At 40.9% G+C, this 22,597-nt stretch overlaps 1 protein-coding gene and 1 long non-coding RNA gene across 4 annotated transcripts in view; one reads left to right on the top strand and one right to left on the bottom strand.

Moving 5' to 3' along the window:
• Window positions 1–22,597, bottom strand: part of ADAMTS12 (ADAM metallopeptidase with thrombospondin type 1 motif 12) — a 200,668-nt gene that overhangs the window by 129,091 nt on the left and 48,980 nt on the right. The window lies entirely within an intron of this gene.
• Window positions 4,304–22,597, top strand: part of LOC121922456 — a 42,090-nt gene continuing 23,796 nt past the window's right edge. For both annotated transcript variants that reach the window (XR_006102165.1, XR_006102166.1), the window contains exons 1-2: window positions 4,304–4,568; window positions 8,733–8,887. This is a non-coding gene — a long non-coding RNA (uncharacterized LOC121922456). The remainder of the gene's footprint in view (window positions 4,569–8,732; window positions 8,888–22,597) is intronic.

The raw sequence follows: 22,597 nt of genomic DNA, 5'->3' as shown, positions 1-22,597 counted from the left end.
TCCCAATTCATTCCATGGTCTACTTTACTTGGAATTGACAGGTCCGCTCTCTCAGCCTCAGTGGAAGGCAATGGCAAAGCCCCTCTGAAGAGAATGTAGCAAGAGAAAAGAGTCAGTTCAGTTCAGGCAAAGGCAGGGCATGAACGGAGCTCACATCAGGCACCTCCCCCCCCCTTTTCATTTTTTTAAAATTAGTTGGACCAAATGTGCATGATTTTTTTTTTGCTTGAGGCAGATAGAGCAGGGCTAGCAGCTTGTGCACTTTCTCTTTCATCTGCTCACTTCCAGCAAAGGGGAATGTTGCGAATGCAAATGTTACTTGCAAAGGGCTAGACTTTGAATGTTACATTCTTTTGCTCTTGTCAATTAGACAAAATGATACATGCTTTTGCTACTGAATTCAGAGGCAGCCCTGAATTGCTTTTAAAAGCAAAAAATAGAATGCATGGCAATTGCATCCTTTTCTGGCATTTCCGAGGTGAGGAATTTATTATTATTATTATTATTATCATCATTATTATTTCATGTGTAAGAGGCATTCTGGGAGGCAAGGAGTGGGGGATGCATTAGCTTGCATGGGATTGAAAATGGGGACAGGGGCAGATCTGACCCAAATGCCCACACATACACACAACACACAAAAAAGAGGTTTTTTTAAAAATTGACACTTGGGGCATTTTGTGCATGGCTCTTTAAAAAAAAGGAGGGGGGAGGACACCTCCGATGCCCCTGCAAAACGTCACCATGATGATCGCTTGATTGACAGCAGGCACCTTTGGCAGCAGGCACAGAATGCATTCGATTTAAAATGCCCCTCTTTTGTAGCGGGCACTTGCTAACGAAGAGATTCGGGGGAGGGGCATCCGAATCAGCCCAGTTCCTTCCAGATCTTTGATGCCAGTCTGAATGGGGCCGAAATAAAGTTTCTAAACTGGGTTCCCTCCTGTGGAAGGTTTGCTTGGTCCCCTCTTTGGACTCCTCTCATTGGTAGACAATAACCTTTTCATTTAGGCATGACTTTGCCTCTTAACTTCTTGTGGCAGAATGAGCTTTTAACTGATTCTGCTGTGCTTTTTATCTTTTAATTATGTTTTAAATTGTTTTAACTTTATGCTTTCAATGGTGATTTTTTACATTGTATTAATAGTTTTTTTAGTTGTATTTTATTTTAATTTGTTGTGGATACCGTGAAGTTTATGCGGGGAGAAAGGTAATGTCTTCCTGTTATGGCTGCATGAACTGTAGAAATTCAAGCATTACTTTATCTACATATTTGGAAAAGTTACACCAGTTTGTGGGCCTAAATACCCTACAGGCACCAGACCAGATCTGGTCTGATCTTGGAAGCTCAGCAGGAGTAACCCTGCCTAATAGTTGGATAGGAGACTGCCAATTAGTACCAGATGCTGTAGGCTATATTTCAGAGGAAGGAACTGGCAAAATCACATCTGAATATTCCTATCCCAAGAAAATCCTATGAAAATTAATGGGGTTACCATAAGTTCACAGGCAACTCAAAGGTGTGTGTGTGTGTGCGCGCGCGTACCCCCCCCCCCCAGTTTGATATCTATCTGCTGAATTTCTATTCTGTCCTAAGTATTTAAAGCATCAGATAGATAGTAAGAAGATCTAAATCTCTACAACATGTTTCTGAAGCTGCTCAACAACTTGTGGAAATCTTTGGGCAGCCTTTCAAGCTTGCCCCATGAAGCGTTTCATATTTTCCCTCATCAATTCTGCTAGCATGCTTGAAACTCTTCTTTAATACAGAACATGTTATTCCAAAGGGCAAACATTGGTTAGAACTATTGAAGGCATCATTCCTGCTTCAGTGGAGAGAAGCAAACCTAATTCAGTCAAGAAGAGGCAAGATTTGCAACAAGATCTTGTATATATACTCAGTATTATATCCTACCTTCACAAAATAAAATTCAGGAGTTTTTTTTATCAACATTTTTATGTATTGGTTTCCATATTTTTTATTAATAAAAAGGGGTAGTCTACATGCACATGGTTCTTATGTCAGTGTCTGGAATGACATTTTAACTTGAAGTCTCAAAAAAGAAATGTTTGAATATGCATTTATTACATGTTTTGACAAGGAATACTTACAGTTTGGAAAATTTATTTTGTTCTGCTGAATTTTGTTAAATTGTTATTACTCCTACAGTTTGAGTCTCCCTTATTCATACTGCTTGGGACTGGAAATATTTTGGATTTTGGATACTTTCAGATTTTGGAATAATTGACAGCTGCCCACTTCTGCCTTGTGAACAAATGGCCAGGACATTGGAAGGCTCCCCAGAGCTGCTTTTGCCTTCACAGCAGGAACAGATCATTTGTTCACACAGCAGAAGTAGGAGGTTAGCAAATATTTGTTTTAAAAATGGTGCAGTATAGTGCAGAGAGCAGCTTGGATTTGGGGCTGCCTAACAGTGCAGAGGTTGTTATTGCCACCGAGCCTGCTCTTCTTGGGTCCTATTACCTATTGGCGTCTGGTCTTATTTGTCTCCTCCCACCGCTACCCCAGTCATCTGAAAGTTCACTGTATTTTTCATGCATTTTTGAAAAAGCAGGCTATAGAATCATAGAGTTGGAAGAGAGTACAAGGGCCATCCAGTCCAGCCCTGGTGGCGCAGTGGTTAAATGCCTGTACTGCAGCCATTCACTCAAAACCACAAGGTTGCGAGTTCAAGACCAGCAAAAGGGCCCAAGCTCGACTCAGGCTTGCATCCTTCCGAGGTCGCTAAAATGAGTACCCAGACTGTTGGGGGCAAATTAGCTTACTTGCTAATTAGCTGACTTGCTGTTCACCGCTATGATCTTTGGAATAGCGGTATATAAATAAAACAAATTATTATTAATTATTATTCTGCCATGCAGGAACTCACAGTCAAAGCATCCCCAACAGATGGTCATGTAGCCTCTGTTTAAAGACCTCCAAAGAAGGAGTCTCCATCACTCTCTGAGGGAGTGTGCACCACTGACAAACAGCTCCTACTATCAGACAGTTCCTCCTAATGCTGAGGTGGAATCTCTTTTCCTGTAGCTTGAATCCATTGTTCCATGTTCTAATCTCAGGAACAGCAGAAAATAAGCTTGCTCTATCATCAATGTGACACCCCTTCAAATACTTAAACAGGTTTTTGAAATGTTCTCTCTCTCTCTCTCTTTCTCTGTAGGCTGCCACTACCATTTTATTTTATATGAGGGACAATGACTGCTGTATACTACTACTACTACTACTGTACTACCACTATACTACTAATCACACTAATCATGCTCCTAACATTCCTAACATTCCTTACATATACAAAGGGGTATAATAGCATCTTTGAGACTAACTGAAAGAGAGAAGTTGTTAGCATGAGCTTTCATAGTCTTGAGTCTACTCCCTCATGTGCATGAAGTCATCTTCCTCATGCATCTGAAGAAGTAGACTCAAGTTCATGCTATCAACTCCTCCCTTTTAGTTAGTCTCAAAGGTGTGAGAAGATCCTTTGCAAATTGATTTTTCAGACTAAAATAGCTGTATCTTTGAATTCCCTATATTGACCATGCTGACTATGGCTGGTGGAAATTACAGTCCATCTAGAATATACCAGATGGAGGGAAGTTGCTCTTGAAGGATAAATCCTTATGGCCTTAAAGTCACAACATAAAACATCTCTGCTTGACAGCTAAAATGTAATCTCTCAAAACAATGCTGTTTAACTATTTAATATCCATCTGCTCCAAAATACAGCTTTAAACAATTACTTTTGGGATTAGAATTCTGGCTGGGGAATTCTTAAACTTGTGGTTCAAAAAGTAACTTTTCAAAGCTGTGTAATGGCACATTTATAAACATGCACATGAAATGATAAGTGATTATTTTTCTTATGTGAACTGAATTCTGGGGTATGTAATATCATATCCTTCAGAAGAAATGAAAGCAAGGAGACTTGGTTGCATTATAGAACTGGATACCAATCAAATAGACAAGAATTACAGAAAAACAAGGCTAATAGGAGAGGTAATATGTAAGAAAAATAGTGATGAACCTAACGTTTTCAGCATGGGGTAGTAGTGGTCAGGGCCGGCCCTAGTATATAGGCAACATAGGCAGTCGCCTGGGGGGGCAAAAAGGCCAAGGGCGGCATTTGTGCTCCTCTTGGAGTGCGCGTGCATGCGCGCATGCACAGCTCCAGCCCCAGGGCGCTGAAAGCGCTCCTCCTGGCTTTGCTGGGCTGTGCGCCCCCAGGAGAAGAGGAAAGGGCACTTGTTGGAGCATGTGCGTGCACATGCGCAGCACAGCCCCAAACAAATGCCAGGATGCCAATTGTGTTCCTCTAGGCTTCAGAAGGAGCGCAAGTGGCGCCCTGCCGTTTGTTTGGGGCTGCGTGCGTGTGCGTGCTCCAACAACTGCCCTTTCCTCTCCTCCTGGCCCTGGCAAAGCCAGGAGGAGCGCAAGTGCTGCCCCTAAACTTTTTCGGGGCCTGAGGGGGAGGAGCCAAAAAGCCCTGGAGGAGAGGAAGGGAGGGAGGAGAGGCTGCATCAGGCTGCATCCACACTGAAGAAATAACCAGGTTTGGCAACGCTTTAACTTTTCCCTGGTTCAAGGCTATGGGATTCTGGGAGTTAGAGTGTGTTCTGGGGTCCAGATATCAAGGCTTGGCTCTTTTCTGGCTCATGGCTATGGAATTCTGGGAGTTAGAGTATGTTCTGGGGTCCAGATATCAAGGCTTAGCTCTTTTCTGGGTCATGGCTATGGAACTCTGGGAGTTAGAGTATGTTCTGGGGTCCAGATATCAAGGCCTGACTCTTTTCTGGCCTCCTTTTATAGGACACATCCTACATTTCAGACTTCTACCCAGAACAAATTTCAGTCCTCATTTTTTGTAAGATGAGCAGATGTCCTCCTTTTGTAGGACATGTCCTAACTGGCCAGGAGGAATGTCAAAATGTCTTCCATTTTTGGTAGGATGACCACACATCCTCCTTTATCCAGGATACGGCACACATTTCAGCCCTGCCCAGGAGCAAAGTCCAGATGTCCTCCATTTTACCAGGGTGACCAGATGTCATCCTTTATCCAGGACACGTCCTACATTTCTGCCCAGGAGGAATTTCAAAACATCCTGGTTTGTTCAGAGAGTTTGCCTTTGCCAGTCTTTGCTTGAGGCTGAGAGTGTGTGACTTCCTTGCCTAGTGGGTTTTCTTGGTTTGTTCAGAGAGTGTGCCTTTGCCAGTCTTTCCTTGAGGCTGAGAGAGTGCGACTTACTTGCCTAGTGGGTCTTCTTGGTTTCTTCAAAGAGTCTGCCTTTGGTGACTTGAGTGTGTGTGAGTGTGTGCCTTCAAGAGGTTTTCTTGGGAGGTTTGTTCAGAGAGGGTTTGACTTTGCCATCCTCTGAGGCTGAGGGAGTGTGACTTGCCCAATGGTTTTCTTGGAAGATTTGTTCAGAGGGGATTTGCCTTCACCTTCCCTTAAGGCTGAGAGAATGTGCCAAGCGCTGTGACGTCCCTCGTGCGCTGCACCATTTGGACATGGCGCATGAGCCACGTCATTGACCCGTGCCCCGTGTAAGATATTTAGCCATCTCTGTTGGAGAGAATGAGATTTTCATCGAATCCTGGTCTCCAGAGTCATAGAATCATGGAATCGTAGAGTTGGAAGAGACCCCAAGAGCCATCCAGTCCAACCCCTTTATTCTGACATGCAGGAACTCCCAATCAAAGCATCCTCATTGACAGATGGCCATCCAGTCTCTGTTTGAAGACCTCTAAAGAAGGAGACTCCACTGCTCTCTGAGAAAGGAGTGTGTTCCACTGTTGAACAGCCCTTACTGTCAGGAAGTTCCTCTTAGTCCAACACACAAAGCTATATCCCAACCTCCTATCCAGGAAGAATGTCAAAAGGTTCTCCATTTTGAGCATGATTGAGCAACATGAATTTACTGTATATATATTTTTATTAATGTTTTTGGCTTTTAGTTGGTTGTGTTCTTTATTTTTGAATGTCCTACAATTTGTCCTACATTTTTTCGTACATCATGTCCTATATTTTTTTTCATTTTGGGGGGGTGCCGGGGGGGGGGGAATATTTCTCGCCTAGGGTGGCCAAATATCTAGAGCCGGCCCTGGTAGTGGTGGATTGTAAAAATTTGGAACTGCTAAACACATTCATCTTTTTACAACAATTTGCTATTCTTTGCAATCCCAATCAGTTGCAGCTTTGACATTATTATTAGTATTATTGCTGTTGTTGTTTGAAAATGTTATCATTAATAACAGAGACATCATCAAGAAGTTAAATAAACTGTGACATCAGCAGGATACAGACCGGCAAAATGTTTTGTGACGGTGGCGGCAGTAGGGTTAGGGAGCACGCACCATTCAGACGGTCCCTAACCCTAGTACGTACTAAGATTAGCCTAGTACATACTGGCGGCAGCAAAATGGCGACGCCCTGTTTACAAAGGCGCCGGCATTTTGACGTGACAGACGCTTAGCGTCCACATGTCTCTGCATCATAAGGACGTCACGAGTGCACCATTGGCGCACTGTGGGGTTTTTATGGCTCCGCAAGAAGGACCTGCTTTTTGTGGGTCCTTTTTGCTGTGTGAGGGAGCCGCATGGTTTGTTCGCTGTGGCTCCCTCGCACAGCAAAGCAAGACACCGGCAGACCACCCTTTTTGGGCGGTCTGTATAGTGTCATTGAAGGCAAAAGAAGATTTTTCAGCATGAGAGACTGTTCTTCATAGTAGAAATTCTATCTAGCAATAAGATATCACTCTTACTAGGGAAAAGACAGTAGGTAGAGAGATCTTGTATCACCTTTGAGACTAACAGAAAAAAAAGAATGTGGCAGCATGTGCTTCTACAGACTAACATGGACATATCTTTGAACTCTTGGGGAAAGACAGAAATTTTTATAGAAAAAGAAACAAAAATTTGCACATAGTGAAGGAAGACTGCTCAGAGCCACAAAGGAACAGAACCACAAACTGGAAATCATGTATTCACAATAGAAGAGAAAAAGGAGGCAAAGGAAATTATTGCACTGCTTTCCCCCTGATCTGGGTATAGGCTGAGACAAAGCTAGGACTATGTGTTATCGCACAACTCCGTGCTCAGATTGGAACCATCCCGTACCCAACTGGAACATCTCCCATTACTTTGTTAAAAATAGAAAAGAAGCGTTTTTAGCTAAGTATGGGAGAAGTCTGATCTGGCACGAGATGGTTCCAATCTGAGCACAGAGCTGTGTGATAAGACAGGGTCCCAACCCAGTCTCAGCCAGTGTCCAGATAATAGCCCCTGAAGAAAGCCAATTGGTGACAAGACTGAAATGTGTTGGGCTTTTTAAAAAATAAAAGTTTTTGGACCATCACACAGCATGTGGGACTTTGTCTCCTTTTTCTCTTATCCAGAGTGAGAGGAGATAATGGTCTGTTCTTTACAGGAGATAGGTAAGCAAAAGGTATATGTCTGGGCATTGCCACATGAACCTCACTTGTAGCAACTGTATTGTTTGTTTGTTTTTTTAAAAATGCAAACATTATTCATTCACTGTATTTCTTCTCACTGGCTGCTGCTCCCATTGTACTTTCCTCCTGACTCTCCCTTAGTCCCACTTCCCTGCCCTAAGCCCCATCCAGTATGACTTTTGGATTTTTAATTTGGATTTTAATTTATTTTAATTTTAACTTTTTCAAGCAGTTCCTCAGCTCTGCTACTGCAATTTAAGTTTTTAAAAAGAAGAAGAAAAATACAGTAGTAGAAAAATTGAAGGGAATCAAGCCTGCTTGGGAATAATGAGGAGCAGGGGGGAGAGGAGGTGACTGCCAATCTTGAACTGCCTTGGTAGTGACATTTCACAGCTGGGGACATGCACAACTGCAAGGTCATTGATGGGTCTCCTTCATCAATGAAAAGGGATGCAGCAACTATGAGTTGGAACAGAACAGCCATGGGTTGGAGGCAGCATTGTGCAATAAATATTGTCAAAGCTGATTTTTTCCTGGTCTAATCACATTTTAAAAGCCATGTGTAGTACAGTAGGCCCTTGCTATCCACTGGGGTTTGGTTCCAGGACCTCCCATGGATACCAAAATCCAAAATCCAAGATCAATCTTCTGTTGATCTTAACCCTCATGCATGAGGATGGGATATTTGAGTCCCCCTGAGTTACAATTTGTTGCAGAGTTGACATATAGTATAAGTGGACCTACAACACAACCATTCCTCAGCATTGTTGCCTGAATTTGTTACCCCATGTTCTAGTCTCCCTCTGCACACCCTCTTTTTAAAAATATTTTTATTGTAAACTTTTAAAAACACAGAAACATTTTTAAAAGAATATTAATCGTTATCATTACTTAAGTTCCATTAAACAGAATGGCACACTAAGATGGTGTCCCTTGCATAAAATGGCAAAATCAAAGTTTGCTTTTTGGAATTTATATATTTTGAAGATATTTTCAAACTGTGGATGCTTGAATCCATGAATAAAATAATCCATGGATATGGAGGGCTGACTATAATCTGACTGTAGCTACTTCTTGCATTACTGGCCCCACTGGACAATGAAAGGACCAGAGGACCTCCAAGTTCTCTTCTACCATTATGCTTGTGTGAATTGTGTGAAATTTATGTTACATTTGTCAGATTTTTCTGCTGCTCTCTTTCATGCCTTCCTCAAACAGGAAGTGACAGTGCATTTTATAAAATACTTCTCATTTTGGCTTTAGAGCAAAAGGGTGCAGAAGAAATTGGTGGCTGCCTTCTTACCCTACTTCCATTTTGTCTCTTGATTCTTCACTGGACATGAAGAGATGACAGCTCATTTTAACTGATATTTATGGAGGCTGGCTCACTGCCGTAACATCTGCACCAAGCTTTCCTTGTAAGTAATTTTTTGGTTCATAGAGCAGGCCAGGGTTGACAGTTTTGACTTCAGCATGATGACTTTAGAGGTCATATCCTTTCAAACTGATATATGCACCAGGGACTTCCATGATTTCTGAGATGTGTGAGGTTCCTGGAAGTAAATATTTTCCATTGTATCAATAAGAAGAAATGCTAGATGAATGTCTGCTAATCCCCTAAAGAGGAAAAGACATATTTAGCATTTTAAGTTATTTAATCTTGTTAGCTCAGCTGAGGTGTGTGATGTTTTAATATCAGAAAGCAGAAAACTATACAGACTTGAACTTTTAAGTACTGTCTGGAGGATGGGTGGAGGGAGAGAAAAAAGCAACTAAGCACAGAACCAATTCTCCTCTCCCCAAGAAAAACAGTGGGCATTCATGCTGTAGCTTTCTGTTCTAGGCAGACAGCCAAAAACTGATTGTAATTAATTGTACATGAGCATTTCCTTGGTTTTATTTTTCTACATCTACACTTATTTTTCTACATTTACTTTGCAAATCTCCAGGCCCTGAGATGTCCTGCACAGATCTCTGACATACCAAAACCAGGGATTCTTGATCCTAACGGGGTGGTATGCTTCATCCTGCCCTTGTGGGATATAGCAACCCCCTGTTCACCCGATGGGCTATTAAGGCTGACAAGATAGTGATATGAACAGTGAACACACTTTTGAAACCCCAAAATCTGATACTTGGGTGGAGCTCAGTGTTAAAGGGACAGAGGATTCAAGTGATTGTGAAATAGAACTAAGAAATGGGATGTTGTACACCTTCAAGTGATTTCCAACTTACGGTGACACTAAGGTGAACTCTTTATGGGGTTTATTTGATCAGATTTGTCCAGAGTGGGGTTGCCAGTCATCTTCTGAGGCTGAGAAGATGTGACTCATGGCTGATTGGAGATTCAAACCCTGGTCTCTCAGAGTAGTAGTCCATGCTCAGATCACTACACCATACTGGCTCTGAGATATGAAGATTCAAGAAAAAATAGAGTTGGGCAATTAAAAAAAAACCTTTTTCTTTTAAAATGACCTTTGGAGATAATTGATATCCCCAATTTTATATGCAATGTTGTAGCAGAATTAGTGCAATTCTTTTAACGCTTTAAAACATCCACACACTGTTCCTGTTTTTATTATATTCATTGATTCTATACTCTGCAACCCAGAATTTAAACTTAAACTAAGGATAGGGAGAATCTTTGTATTACCATTTTTGTCTAAACAAGCAACATTCTTAGCACTTGATGAAAAAGTATTTCCACAGTTGCAAGATAAAGCTTGTTCAGGTATTTCATCCACTCCAGACAAGACATCTAGATGTGGCAATGCCTTTATTGTCTCTTCTTCCTTTCAATTTTCTTCAGCCTGTCAGTCATTCCTCTTCCGCATCAAGTGAAATAAAGTGATGAAAGAATAAGTTCGAATTCATGTATCCTATTCTAAAAGAGATAGCCTTGGCTGGGCTCCTAAAATTTGTAAAACCCTTTGATCTATTTACAATTTAGGGAACCACTGAGAATGTTCTCTTCTGTTGATCTTAACCCTCATGCATAAGGATGGGATATATGAGTCCCCCTGAGTTACACTTTGTTGCAGAGTTGACATATAGTATAAGTAGACCTACAACACAACCATTCCTCAGCATTGTTGCCTGAATTTGTTACCCCATGTTCTAGTCTCCCTCTGCACACCCTCTTTTTTAAAAATATTTTTATTGTAAACTTTTAAAAACATAGAAACATTTAAAAAAGAATAATATTGATCGTTATCATTACTATATTTTCAGCATATACTACAGAATAAAGAATAATTCAAATCATTACTTTTGTTGTTTCTCATTCTTCTACCCATCTGTAGTATATACACATATACAGTACACTAGTAATAATCCAAAATGTATTTCCCCTCATCAGTAAATAAAGTTGTTAAACCCCTAAGATATCTTACTTTGATTTTACATCATTGCTTATTTATCCTTAGTTTTTTTTTAGTATTCATACTATTCACATTAAGTTATTTTGTTACCTCTACTTTCTTCATTACTTTCCATTTTCTGTTTATAATGCACACCCTCTTTTTAATATCAGTTTCATATTTATTTTAGGCAGATAACCAAGGGAGCATCTCCTGTGCAGGAAACTAGCCATGCCATATAAGGACCATATTTGAAGATGCTATTTGCTCAGCATGGGAGATGCCAGGGCACTTAGCCAGGACAGATAAATTATGATTGGAATTTACATAATCTCTTCACTGCCAAGAGTGATGATAAGTCATAGACCTACAGCTTACACATGAACAGAAGTCCAAGATTGCCTCCTCCTGGGAGTGAGACTCCTTTGTCCAAGGACATTCATGGGTGTTTATCACACTATACTCTTATAGTGCTACTATTCCACTTTAACTGCTCTAGCTGCCTCCTGTTGCATTCTGGGATTTGCAGTTTTAAGGAGGGGTATTTAGAATTCTCAATACCCCTCCTTAAAACTGCAAATCCCAGAATGCAACAGGAGGCAGCTAGAGCAGTTAAAGTGGAATAGCAGCACTATAAGAGTATAGTGTGACAAACACCATGGTAACTGTCCAGCCATTTACAGACTTCCAGTTCTATTCTTCGCTCCTGGGAACTTCACCTTAATCCCAAAACTGCCCCAGGATATGTTTAAATTTATATGTGCAGGCACTAGCAAATTGGTCTTCTTTTGAGGTCAGATACTCTGACTCCTCAGCAGCTACTGGCCAATTCAGATCCACAGGCATCCTGAGCCATTTTTCTCTCATAGAACCCCCTGGTTGGAACCTCTGCTTCTGGAATCAGGAATAATAATAATAATAATAATAATAATAATAATAATGTTGTTTTTATTGTTGTATATTATATAAACTTTGCTTTACCTGCCTCGATCCTCAAAACGGAAAAGGCGGGATCCCGCCTTTTCCGTTTTGAGGATCGAGGCAGGTAACAGCAAAGTTTATATAATATACAACAATAAAAACTACAAGCCCCACAAGACCTCGGCCCAACCCTCCCTCCCAAGTATAAAATTAAACAGTATCACCCTCCGCAATCCTGAAAACCACTAACTGCTACCATCTTTTATATCACCAGTTCTTGTATGTGTGTGTGAGTGTGTGTTTTCATGTGAAAGTTGATTTCCCTTTTACTGTTATAAATAAAACTACATTTGGACCTTGCATTCTAGAGTTCTGTTTCTCAGAACTGGTATACACAGATGTGATCCCCAGTTTTAGTTGCCCAAAACCCTCTCAGCAGCTTCACTTGAGGTAATAAAATCCCCCCTGTTAAATATTGGTTGTGGGTGCCCTCTGGGATCCTGACATTGTGGGTAACAAATTGTTGTATGAAATTTCCCCAAATTTCAGCCATACACCACTGGAAGGATTTAGAACACAACAAAGAAAATTTGGGACAAAAAGTGTCAGCATATCTCCATTGCTTTTAGCCATGGAGTTGTTTTTTTTCTCCTAGCCAACTAAATGTATTGGGTTAAACAATGTTCCATGCCATTGTTCAGCAAAAATGATGCCAACAAGTGGGCATGATATACTGTGTTTGTTGGTAGGCTTGCCCTATTCAGAGGAACATTAGAATTGGGGTCAAGAACACAGTAAGTGCACTTTAAATCCAATCCCTAACTCTAGAAAATACTCCACAACTCATTTAATGCAATAAACCATAAATGGATATGCAGTATCTATATTTCTTAAATTCATAACGTAGTTAATGAATGTTCTCTATTAACAAATTAAACCCTGGTGCCATTTTAATGAAATACAATAAACATTTTAACTGAAAAGGAGGCATTTCCATTCTGTAAAATGTTTTAGTCCATATCCTCCCCCCCTCCTTTCTAGCTTGATTTGGTTGTAACATCGTAGAGTAGAAATCCTATCATAAACAAGGATTGCATATCCCTCAGTCCCTGTCAGGCACTTAAGATTAATGTGTTATAATAAATGGCTTACAAGGTGGCTTGCATCAAAAACATGTTGTTATTCAATTACACCATTTCCTCACCTCTGTACAGACGGAACCAAATTAAATTACAAATTCATGCCGGATAAAGCGTTGGCTCGTGAATCTCAAGTACTCTCCACTTAAATACCTTAAATGTCTCCTGGGCTTCTTTAGAGTGCATCTGAAGTAATAAACACACTAGAGAATATGTAATTCTGAGTATGGGCATTTAGAAAGAAATTCTGCTTTAATCAGGGTGATGGTATTGTTATGAAAATATTACAGCAGCTACCTCTTTAATAAGAAGTCAATCGGCCCTATTGCTAATAACTAAGATGGGCAAAGATCAAGAATATTTAAGGTCGGTCAAACTTCTCCAAGCATTCTGGCTACATCCTCAGATCCGCAGTGACTTCAAACACTTAAAACAGACAGAGATCTAGACACAAACTTTGGTGTGTCAATTATGATGGCACCACTGATGGCATTGTTCAGTGTGGATATGAGCACAATGTCCCTGTAGCCAGATGTGAAACAATTACTGCCGTCCTCTGGAGGTCTCAATGGCTGATGTAATCTAGCTACAAGGACATAGCCAGACAGTGCTGTGATCCTGTGGCTTTCCACCAGACATGAAATTGCCATGGGGAGGGTTTTTGTTTTTTTAACAGAAGCTCTATACTAGATCTGGGATGGGGATTTTGTCACTGAAGAGGGAGGCAGGGAACGCTTAACTCTGCAACAGTGAAAAGTAGACATAAGCAGGCTATGGTTAACTTACACCTGTTTCTGCCAACAACATACTGCAAATGCCAAAAACAATATGCACCTCGTATTGGCAACAAGGTGGGATCTAATTTACATTTAAATAAATAAATAATCATTTTAAAGTGGTTTGCATATTTAAATTTAAATAAACTTAATATATTTAAATAAATAAGTATGAAATATTTTAATTTAAATAAACAAATCAATTTAAATTGCTTCTTTATTTATTTATTTAAATTTAAATAAATAGCCAATTCAAATTGGTTTGTTCATTTAAATATTTAAATAACTAACCAACAACAACAGGTGAGAATGAGCATTATCATTTAAAAGACTGCCTAGAAATGTTCTGAAATGGAATCATAGGGAATTTCAGATTTCCACCTGGAGGGGGAAAACATAAGCAGACTGAGATCACTGTTAAAAATGCCAGGTCGGGGATATGCCCTGCCACGTGTGTTGAGATGATTACAAACCGTAGCAGCAACATGGTTGTCACGATAGCCATGAATTCCCCTCATCAAAGCCAAAGTTATCTGCAATCGGAATGGTGACTGGGATTTACCAACACAATGACAGAAACTATCTCAGCTAGCTCAAGCAGGGAGAGTGATGGGCAATGGGGAGTTGACCCACCAACCAAAAAAGGGGAAAAAGGGAAGGAAAAAATTCCTTTGAGTAATTTCCAACGTATGGCACCCCTAAGGCAAACCTATCACAGAGTGCTTTTTTTTTGGGGGGGGGGCAATATTTATTCAGAGAGTGTTTGCCTTTGCCTTCCTTTGAGGCGGAGAGAATGTGACTTGCCCAAGGTCACCCAGTGGGTTTCCATGGCCAAGCGGGAATTTGAACCAACATTCAGACCACTACGTGATGCCCATTCATTTACATATCAGCCAAATCCATAATTTTGCTCTCTGGCCCAATTCAAATAGAAACACTTGAACCTATCCCTTAAGTGAATGGGTCTCATGATGAGATACATTGCATTTTCCATTTCCTACAATTTCAATTTTGGAAGGATGTAGAGAAAATTATCTGTTATATTACCGTCCAACATCTCACAAACAAAAACAGGGACACACGTGGCCAAGCAACATCAGAATGCGGTTAAAATGGCATGTTATTAATATGGAAGAATGCACAAGCTAGGAGAGGCCACAGCAGTTTGCTTTTGCCTGAGGCTGCTGGGATGGACAAGATTCCACCTTGCCCTATCCTCTCCCCATTACATTAAATGAATGCAAACTACCTTTGCACTTTGCACTCACTTTGCAACAATTGAAGTAAACTGAGGACAAAGGGGGAAAGTGGAAGGATTGGGACATTTTGGCAACAACAATAATAATAGCAATAGCATTTACACTTCTATACTACTTAATAGTGAACTCAGCACTCTCTAAGGAGTTCATCACATTGTTAAAAAAAGCGACTTACCTCTTCCGAATTGAAGTCTCTTCTGGGATGCAGCCAGTTTCTATCACATGCATTTTGTTGCCAGTGCCACCTCTCAGCTGCATCCCGCCTAAAACTTGGCTAGAATTCACACTTAGCTGGCTATCAGCTGGCCGATTTGCAAAGCCGGAAGCTTCATGACTTTGCAAATCAGCCAGCTGAGGGTGGATTCTAGTTGGATTTTCGGTGGGATGCATCTGGCAGGCGGCATTGGCGGCAAAGTGCATGTGACAGAACCCGGCTGCATCCCAGAAGAGACTTCAATTTGGAGGAGGTAGGTTGTGTTTTTTTACAATACAATAAACTCCTAAGAGGTTTACAATCTGTAAGTCAATTGCCTCCAACAAGCTGAGTAATCATTTTACCAATCTACGAAAGCATGGAAGACTGAGTCAACCTTGGAGCCCCCAGGATTGAACTTACAACCTTAACCACTATGCCACCAGTGCTCCTCAGTAAAAAGCATTTGAAAAAGTAAGGTGACAGAGAACTGAATGGGACTGTTGTGGGATATGTGCTACACCAAGTATTACCATCTTCCCTCCCGAATGCTCTGCTTGCTGATACTATGATACCCACAAATTTACACAGCAATTTTCCCTATGCGCCTTTGCTTCACATGAATCCTTTTAACTTGCACATTCAGTTTTAAAGTCACCAGGGTGTCACTTTCATTTTACTCATGCTCCTGATGCCTGCTGCTTTACCAATATACCATTTGGCACAGTAAACCTTTCTCTTCCTATCAGTATTTCTGTTTTAATTTTTTCTAACTGCTGATTTTTTTAACTCGATTTTTTTCTTGTTTGCTATTTATTCACAGAGGCATCTGTGAGCAGACCTCATGATTTTTATTCTTAAACTTTTAAATTGGGAAATTAATCCATGGGCTATTGAGGAACAAAAGTGGCAAACTATCCACATATAATACTAATTTTCTGCATGAAAATACAGAAAGATAGATTCCTTGAAATACATGTTTGAAGTTTAAAGTTAATGTCAGGATAACTAGTCATATTTACAATATGAGTTGGAGGGAAAATTGCATCCATTTATAAGTGAGTTTGTAAGATCTTCTGTAGTACTATGTTTTCAGTGGAAAGGCACAATAAAAGTATTATTATTAAATGAAGGAGTTTTTTCAAAAAGCCTGTGGGTGGGTTGCAGGGTTCTCAGGAGATGGGAACAGTGAAATGAAAGTTAAAAGAGCAAGAGAACCATAAAAAAACTTGTGCTGAACCCAACTGTATACAAATTTAATCTAACTAGAGTAAACCTATTGAATAATGCGATAAGGGTTGACTTACCATTCAAAAATTTATTTAGTAGGTCTGTTGTGTTAGGACTACAATTGGATTTAGTCCATGTGCCACAGCTCATATTAGTGGTTATTATGTGGCAGTAATGCAGGTAAATATTTTAGGGATCACTATCACCATCAGGGAAACTTATTTTTGGTATTATGGGGACTTCTAAACCAGGGGTAGGCAACCTTTTTGAACCGGAGGCCGGGTTGCTGTCCCTCAGACAACTGGGGGGGCCGAAGCCGGGGGGTGGAGCTTCTACCCTCTGGGGGCGGGGCTGTGTGCTGGGGGTGGAGCTTCCATCCTCCAGATGCAGAGCCGCATGCCGGGGCAGAGCTTCCACCCTCCAGGGGCCAGGCCTCCTCCTCTTTGCCGGCCCCTGACGGGGCCCCAGGCCCTGTCAGAGGCCGGGAAAGAGCCAACGGGGGCCACCAGCGCTGGAGGCCTCCCCCTCTTTGCCGGTCCCTGACGGAGCCCCAGGCCCCATCAGAGGCCGGCAAAAAAGCCGGTGGGGGCTGCCAGTGCTGGAGGTCTCCTCTGGCAAAAAAGCCGGCGGGGGCTGCCAGCACTGGAGGCCTCCCCCTCTTTACCGGCCCCAGGCCCCGTCAGAGGCCGGCAAAAAAGTCCTAGAGGCCCTCTGCTGCCGCTGGAGCCCTGTTGGAGTGCCCCAGTGACGGCATCAGGCCTCCCAGAGGCCCGCTGCCACCGCCGGAGCCCTGTTGCAGGGCCCCGGCCACCGCAACGGGCCTCCAACAGGCCTGCTGCCACCGTCGGAGCCCTGTAGCAGGGCTCCGGCCACCGCAACGGGCCTCCTAGAGGCTGCCGCCAATGGCAGCGAAGTCTCGCGCGACCTCAAGAAAGGTCGTGCGAGACTTCACTGCCATTTTGAAAAAGAAAATGGCGGCGCCCAGAGCAGCGAAAAGCCGCAATCGGTGGTGGCGGCGGCAAGAGTGGGCAGGGGCTGGCCGAAAGGCCTCTGCGGGCTGCATCCGGCCCGCGGGCCAGAGGTTGCCAACCCCTGTTCTAAACTCTTGACTAAACCAACTCAGGTCATCAGCTCCCTGGGTCTATTTCACCAGATTTTGTATACATCCATTTGACTTTTGAAATGAAATCAAAGACAAAGGCTTATGGTGTCATCAGGTCAGACTTCTAGGGATTCCATTCCATGCCAGCATTCTCTGAAGATGCCAGCCTCAGCTGCTGGCAAAATGTCAGGAATAAACTATTCTAGAACACAGCCTCATAGCCTGAAAATGCACAAAAACTATATAAATATATAAATTACATAAATGATAATCTTCAGTAATTCTATTTCTAGCTGGATAAATAGAACCATTTTGTTGTTGTTATTTCTTATCTGCCTCTCCCCATGAATCACAACAACAACAATTAACAGACACACCACATCAGTTAAAACATATCAGCTAAAATAAGCATTCGTTTAAAAGGACAAATAAGATATACACATTTTAAAACAATCCACATTTAGAATTCATCATTTAAAATTCACAATTTAAAATCATCTGGATAAGCCTGCCAGAAGGGACTGATCTTTAAAGTTCTTTTAAATTCAGATAGTGTATTCAGCTGTTGAATCTCTTCCAGCAGGTCATTCCACAGCCTAGGGGCAGCTGAAGAGAGTCTTCTGGCTGACAGTTGCCAACCTAGTCCTGGCTGATTGGTTGATTGGAGTAAACATCTGCCAGAGGACCTGAGTGTATGGGGCAGATTATATAGGCAGAAGGTGATCCTGTAGGTAACCTAGATCAAAACAATGTAGGGCTTTAAAGGTAATAACCAAGACTTTGTACCTTGCCCAAAAACATATTGGCAGCCAGCAGAGTGATTTTAATACTGGTGTAATGTGATTACTCCTGGATGCCATGTTTTGAAGTAGCTGAAGTTTTCAAACTTGGTACAGAGGTAGCCCAATGTATAGAGCATTATGGAATTCCAATCTTGAGGTTACCAGCCCATGCACCACCGTCTTTAGGTCCTGCAGCTCTAGGAAGGGATGCAGCTGGCATATTAGCCGAAGCTGATAGTAAGCACTCCTGGCCATTGCATCTATCTGAACTGTCATGTGGAGTAACAGATCCAGAAGCATCCTCAAGCTGCAAACATGGTAATTCTACTGTTCTACCCCATGGTCTTTGGTGCAACATAAGATTCCATGTTTATGCTCTCCAAACTTCTTAATATTTACATGAAACCATTTGGGGAGGTTATCTGAAAGGACTGGCTGAGATGATATAGTTGTATCTCTCATTCTCAACATCTGATCCCAGAAATGCATTGGAAGTGATTAACTAGCGTCTGGGAATGATAAACTAATGTCTGGATAAACTAGTGTCTGGATAGAAGTTAATAAGATGAACCTTTATTGAGATCAGATAGTCACAATAATATTAATGATTTCAATAAGGTAATTCAGCCTGTTTTGGATGGGGTTGCACTCCCCTTAAAGGAGTTGGTATTTAGTTATATTTTGTCTGATCATGTTATTATTAGTTTAAGTAGAGATACTCAGATGATGGCAGTTGCTCACAGTGTGTTTTGCTTTGTTCAATCCATTGGTTATACTTGATCCTCAGATGATGGCAGTTTCTATGAAGGATTTTTATCAGTGTCAGTTGATACCCCGCCTGTAGCTTTATCTGGGAGAGATTTCAGTTGGTTTCAGTTATTAATGCTTCTGTTATTTTTGGAATGAATTATTGTAATATACTTATTATGTAGCTGCCTTTGAAACATTCCAGAAGTGTTGGTCTAAAATAGAATACCTGAACTTTTCTCTGACGGTCACAGGTAGGAACACATAACTCTGATTTTATGTCAGTTCCAATGACTTCATATTTTCTTATGGGCGTAAGTCATAGTTGTTCACAACACAATCCCTGCCTTTTGTTTCTGTACAAACCCTAGGCTAGATTATTTTTTCTACTGTAATTATTTGGGGATGTCTTGAATACCAACTAGGATATTGGAATGAATCCTTTGGTCCCACTTAGATATAGCTTTGTCAACACAGTTATGCACTAAAGTGCCAACTAGTGTTGTATGCTCTCCCATTTCTAATTCTAGCAAAAGGCCTGGAAATCAGTGAAGTAATTCAAGAGCTTCACCAGCTCCCTGAAGCACTTAACTGCAAAATGTGTAGTAGGTATTAATAGAAGTTAATTTGCCAGAGCCAGGTGTTTGTTGGCTTTTGTTTTGACTAATAACCTTTAACAACTATTTTGTGGCATAACTATAATATTCCTTATGTACCAACCCCACCTCATGTACAATCTTTCCTTCACAAAATGCCAACTAGCTTCCTGATGGGATCAGGGAAGCAATGCATGGCATATCACTCTGAATTAAGTCATGATTGATGGATTGATAAAACTAGCCCTGAGGAGCTTGCAATGGACAGAAAATTATTTTTAAATGCAGAGACTGCAGGAAAAATTACTCTGGAGGAAAAGCAATACTTTGAAGAAAAAACAAAACAAAACAGCAACAACACAAAACCCCACCACCTACAGAGAATGTAAGGAGAAAGAACAAAACAGAGACACTCATAAATGCAACATTAGATTTCTGGGTGCCAAGAAAAAGAAGGCCTGCAATTATTCCCAGAAGCTTCTGGTTGCTTTTGAATCATTAGTGTAAATATTTCTTGGAGAAAGGAAGAAGCTTTTACCACACTTGTGTAGAATACCTATTGTAGCTGTGCATCTTCCTAACAACTTGCAAGGAAATTATTATCTAGATGCTTATGGCAATACACGCTTCTCTATGCCAGACAAAAAGCCAAGAGAAAAGGCAATGTTTGGGCAAGAGACAAGTACTGTATATCAGTGCAGTGCCACATGTTGTCCATGTGCCAGGCCTCTCATGAGGTAGAGTGAGGGAGCTCCCACAGGTAGCAAATTTTGGATGTCATGAAAAGGCAGCAGACTGTTGGTATTTTGATTTGCCATTAATACATTTTTACTGCCAGGAAGAAGGGAAAATGAATGAGATTTTCTTTCTCATGGGCCAAAATTGAGCATGTGTTTAGGTGGAAAGAAGGCTGTGCCATTTGCTGCTGCGCCTCAGCCAGCAAGATGTCTTGAAATGGCCTTGTTTTGAGAAAAGAAAAAACTCACAATACAGGTTGAGTCTTCCTTGTCTGAAATGCTTAGGACTATAAGTGTTTTGGATGTAATTTTGGAATATTTGTGTATACATAATGAGATATCTTGGAGACGGGACCTGTGTAAACATGAAATTAATTTACATTTCATATATAGCTTATACAGATAGCCTGAAGGTAATTTTTTACATAATATTTTTAATAATTTTGTGTGTGAAACAGTTTTGTGTTCATTGAATTATTGGAAAGCAAAAGTTTCACTATCTCAGTCACTCATGCGGACAGCTTTGGAACTTGGAAGATTAGGGATTTCAGAGGTCCAGATAAGGAAGCCTCAACCTGTATTATAAGCAAACAGAGTACTGTACTTTCAAAGGGCAGGGCTTCCACAATAGTAAAGGGAAACTGATCTAGGGAAATGAAGACAAGATTCTATAGGCCCAAGGTTTCTATATCAAAAAAATCAGGAATGTGATTTGTAAGAATGTTACACTGATACAGCTTTATCCAGCATGGTAAAGCAGTGTCAGTGAAAGATGGATCTCATGCATTTCTGCCTGTCATGATGAGGTTAGACCAAAATCCCATTGTGAAAAGAAAAGGATCTCATGAAGTGGCTTCTACTTCACTTAGGAACTTGTCACACTAGCAACATCCCAGAGAAATTGGATTAAAACAAGATTTAAATTAGAAAAAAACCCGCAAATGTGGGAAGTTTATTGTCAGGGATGATGGGAGTTGTAGCTCTTCACCTCTGGCTCGAACTCACCACCTGGTTGTGCACCGCGCTGACCAGTTTTGGCCAGTGGTTAAAGCTTAGCAGAGTTACAGAGAATAGGCTAAAGACCCCGACAAACTCTCCAAGTCTTCTCACTCTTGCTTCCACAGAAGTCTTCACCCTTCTTCAGGATCCAGCTGGTTCTTGGAGCTTCACCCAAGACACCAGACAACTCAGTAGTCTTAAATAAAAGATCTACTTTATTCTACTATATACAGCTCCAAAACTATCCAATACAACAATACTCTACTCCTCACTCTACAACCCACTCTACTACAACCCACAAAATACATTGGGATGCATAGTCATTATTATAGTCAATGCATGGTACCACCCACTGTTGTCTGTTTCCACCCAGTAGGCGTGTACATCATTCTCATTGGTTCTCTTGGTTCATCCTACAATTAATGATTTCATCATCTCAGCCTTGACCACTTAACAATTGTCAGGTGTGTCTAATTATCCACTTTGCATTTCTGTCCTTGGCAGTCAGGACTTGTTAATTGTATTACCATTTACACCTGTGTGGTTCCCAATTGGCTTCTGCTGAGTCACCCTGACTCTCACATACATCTTTTATTTCATTATTGTATATCCCATGTTGCTTTTTCCTTGACACTTCACTTAGGAACTTATCACACTAGCAACATCCCAGAGAAATTGGATTAAAACGAGATTTAAATTAGAAAAAAACCCGCAAATGTGGGAAGTTTATCACACGATGTCACTGTTAACATGAAATAGTGCAAAGTTAAAGTGAAGGTAAAACAGAGAAAAACGGTAGCTTTTTACTTTTGGAACTTCACTTTGGCAGTCATTTTATGTGATGAACTTCCCGCATTTGTGGGATTTTTAAAATTTTAAATCTTGTTTACATCCCATTTCTCTTTGGGATTTCACTAGTGCGATAAGGTCCTAAGTGAAGTAGAAGCCACTTCATGAGATACATTGGAGGAAGTGATGTACTGTTCCCACAAATAAAAAAAAAATTAAGATGTCATAAGATTTTTTCGTTAATTGTATATTGTAATTTATACTTTAGGAAATTTCCTTTGCATTGATAGAGCATTTATGCTCTTTTCTAAGATCTGTGCAAAACAAAACTGATGGTCTATAGTCAACCACATAGGAACTTGTTTGGCTGCTTTTGGAGTTGGCTCAGAAATATACTGAACATCTGATCCCTAGTGGTTGGTTTTATCCTAGGATGTTAAATTCTATCTATCTATCTATCTATCTATCTATCTATCTATCTATCTATCTATCTATCTAT

The sequence above is a fragment of the Sceloporus undulatus genome, chromosome 2, assembly GCF_019175285.1.
Source record: "Sceloporus undulatus isolate JIND9_A2432 ecotype Alabama chromosome 2, SceUnd_v1.1, whole genome shotgun sequence".
In the NCBI taxonomy this organism is placed as follows: domain Eukaryota; kingdom Metazoa; phylum Chordata; class Lepidosauria; order Squamata; family Phrynosomatidae; genus Sceloporus; species Sceloporus undulatus.
The sequence above is the reverse complement of the archived record's forward strand: the minus strand, read 5'-3'. Positions and strand labels throughout refer to the sequence as shown.